The following is a 4,054-nucleotide window of genomic DNA, read 5'->3' as shown; positions in this document are numbered from 1 at the left end:
CTTCATTGTAAAATATGTACAACAAAATCATCAAAGTACAGTTTAATTTAAGGTGGGATAACATGTATGTACCATTCTATCATAGAAGGACAAAAAAACTATGAGACGATTAGCACAAATAAAAAAAATAAGAAAAGTTTCTATTCTTCCTAAACGTTTTTTTTTAAATTGATTCACCATGTATTTACATGACTGTTTTAATGTTTTCTCCTCTCAGAACGTGGCAACAATACTTTTTTTTAAAAAAAGAAACCACATGTATCATTCTCTTTGATTTTCACTATCACGTTCAGTTTTCCTTGCTTCCTAATTAGAAGAATTAAAAAAAGTATCTACAATATTATAAAGAAAATTATCCATAAGAACATTCTAGAGATCCAAGAAATTACAGCGACAACTCGTTTGAATTAATTTCTTTCCAGTCGAAATTCGCCCCCATACAAACGACAACTCTCAGTGTGATTCCTAATACGGTAAAAAGAAACATAAAAAAACGCCACAAAAACATTAAGTGCCATTTGCTATATTTTGTTTCTGAAAAATCAAATCTCATGACGGACTTTTGTCTCGACACAGATATATAAACGTTATTTTGAAGTCACTGATAATAGCCAAAAGAAATTATAAGATTAAATCAGCACAACAACAAAACGCCGACTCACATGAAAATTTCCTAATCCTCAATTAGAGAGTGGAACGAGACAACCAACAATATCATAAGTTCAATATAGGGCATAATTTCCACTAATATCGTGCCCAGGAATATAATCTTCCAAGGGAGTTGTTATCACAAACTTGTTATTCCACGATCCCTTTAAAATTTTTTCCAATGGCTGCCAGCTATGATCTTCGAGAACAAGAAATTTTGACCTCGACCGGGAAAAGGAATTGCATTCTCGCCTATTTTGAAAAAGTTCAGTGATAAACGCGCATGCCTCTCTGACATCTAAGTAACCCGTTGGCCAATCCGAGATCGAAAATCAAAAATTCATCATTGCAACTGATTACCATAGTCCAGATAAATTACTCCAAAAGAAAACATTCGAAACCAGAAACGTGTTCAATATAAATTAGGAATTGTTTTTAACAAATCAGGGTATCATATTATATCCGCAAGTATAGGTTAGCTGGAAAATAAGATTTTCTTTACCAAAAATTGATTTCTTCGAATACTTACCGGGTGAAATGATATGGTCGAATTGATAATTGAAGCGTAATATCAGATTACGGTATTATTTACTCAACGTTTCAAGGAGAAAATATTTACCGCAAATTTAACCCGTTACAAACATCCCCCTAGCGCGTAGAAAATTTTTCGGGAAAATTTTCTCCAGCGCTAGCTGACTTTAGATCCCTAGTATTCCAGACTCCTTCATAGTTGCCACTCTCATTTCGAAGTTCGTATGTTCACGGAGACACTCTCTTCTTTACATAAAACAGTCCAACGAATTTCGGTGCCAACTTGGCACTATAATATTTTGCTGCATCTGAAAGAACAAAGTTTTTCCTACACTATCTGATTTGGTGAAAATTGTTCATTTCTTCTACGAATATTATAAACATTAGCATTTCTTTCTGCTGCCGACTGCAGTCTATTCTAAACCTCTGTGAACAGTTTTCGAAATCCCTCATTTCTTGGCTTTGACGATACCTCAACATTGGTTATCAAATCTTGTGGCCTCTCGTGTTCCTCGCCATTGAGAATCATCGTTCTTCCAAAGTTTATGTAGCATGGAGAATACTGGGTTATTTCATGTTTTCCAGTCCTTAATGCACATGCCATCTTTGGTAGATTAAAATCCCAAGTACGATGATTTTCGGATACCCTTTCTGTGGGATTTGCCTGGGGGTGATAGTGGGCATTGAATCTGATCCTAACGTTATAACCTGCAGCCGGTTTCCGGAATTGACTAGATTTGAATTGAGGACCGTTGTCACAGAGTATAATACGAGGTACCCCATATACTGAAAATATCTCTTCCTCTAACTTCCTAACTAAGATTTCTGCCGACGAAGATCTAAATGCGAAAACAAGTGAGTATTTGCTAAAGTAGTCGCTCATCACCAATAAAAATGTATGCCCCTTATTTGATCATGGAAAAGGGCCCATTATGTCGATGGATATCATTTCTTAGGGCTTGTTCACAACAGGTTGTGCCGTCATTAAGCCATTTGCACCTCGCAAATCTGGCTTGTGTTTCAGACAAATCATACAGCTCCTCACATACCTAGAGACGCCAAACTTCATCTTGGGCCAGTGGTACCTATCGATAAGCCGGTTATAAGTTTTATATGTACCCATATGTCCTGACGTAGAACTTGGTTTCTATCTTCTTTGGGTACCACTAATTTCCAGTCATCCCCCGCATTTTCTAAGCCGCTTATTGTTCTTTCCACGTATTCATACAGCTTACCGTCAGTTATCCTCCAATTAGTAAATTTTAAGGGTTATTCTGCTACCTTCTGTAACATGTTACGCCACCATATGTCTTTCACTGTATCAGCATTGATTTCTGAGGCATTTACAACTGGGATACTACGTGACAAAGCGTCCGGCACGACATGCTCCTTCCCTTTCCTGTGGATAATCCTAAAATCCTATGCTGCATTCTCACAGCCCACAGAGTGGTGGTCAGTCACATCTGTAAATCTGGTACGGACGTACCAGGTACGGACGTAGCTTTTCCACTGCCCACAAAACTGTTTTGACATTTCCTTTCGGTTGTAAAAAAAATTCTTTCTTGTTTAGACAGTGACCGACTGAGGTAGTATATCACTCGCTCTTCGTCCACTTGGCTCTGCGTCAATACGGCACTGGTCAATATGGTCAATACGGTATCCTGAGGCATCAGTCTGCAATGTAAAAGGAAGGGAGTAATCTAAACAATCCAAGACAAGCTGAGATGAGACTTTCCTTGATTTTTCGGAAAGATTCCGCACATACCTCGGTCCACTCAAACATTTTACCTTTCTACATACAAGCAGAGTCATGAATGAACCTCCGGTACCAAGAGAACATGCCAACTATTCTTCTGTGTTATTAGTCAGTGGGCTAAGCTTGAAGACTGGCAGTGGACAAATCTAAAGAAATGAACTCTAAACGTTCAAGCCAGTCTCGAATATACCTACACAGTAGGTTGAATGGACTGACGCCTATCAGAAAACAACTACTTCCCTGGCTAATACCATGAAGGGCGTTGGAATATATCCGACAGGCGTCAGTACAGGAATCTTCACAGGAAATTTCCTGCATATGCAATTGGCAATACAACTAAAAGAGTCGACCTTCAATTTTGGAACGGGCACACTTGCCGACCGGTTTCGGGCGCATTAGCCACTCATCAGTGCAAGATTGTGGCCATCATCGACCTAAAGTCAATGATATTTCAGAATTGAAAATCGGAATTCTTTCAGAGCATTTCATTCCTCTTCCTGAGTTGGAGCGAACAACAAAATGTCACTCCATCTAGTGGACGAGGTACTAACCAACTGCATATCAGTAATTTGCCCGATTCCTCTGAATAAGGAAGAAAAACGTTCTTATTAGTCAGTGGGCTACGCTTGGAGACTGGCAGTAAACAAATCTAAAGAAATGAACTTTAATATAATCCAACGCCTTTCGTGGTATTAGCCAGGGAATCAGTTGTTTTCTGATAGGCGTCAGTCCATTCAATCTACTGTGTAGGTATATTCGAGACTGGCTTCAACGTTTGAAGTTCATTTCTTTAGATTTGTTCACTGCCAGTCTTCAAGCATAGCCCACTGACTAATAAGAAAGTTTTATTTCCTTATTCAGAGAAATCGGGTGGATTACGGGTATGCAGTTGGTTAGTACCTCGTCCACTAGATGGAGTGATATTTTCTTGTTCGCTCCAACTTAGGATGAGAAATAAAATACTCTGAAAGAATTCCGATTTTCAATTATGGAATATCATTGACTTTAGGTCGATGATGGCCACTATCTTGCACTGATAAGTGGCTAATGAGCCCGAAACCGGTCTGCAAGTGTGCTCGTTTCAAAATTGAAGGTCGACTCTTTCAGTTGTATTGCCAA

The sequence above is a fragment of the Leptinotarsa decemlineata genome, unplaced genomic scaffold, assembly GCF_025532065.1.
Source record: "Leptinotarsa decemlineata unplaced genomic scaffold, Ldec_3_MD MMD2_tig00001393_RagTag_RagTag, whole genome shotgun sequence".
Taxonomy (NCBI): Eukaryota; Metazoa; Arthropoda; class Insecta; order Coleoptera; family Chrysomelidae; genus Leptinotarsa; species Leptinotarsa decemlineata.
The sequence above is the reverse complement of the archived record's forward strand: the minus strand, read 5'-3'. Positions refer to the sequence as shown.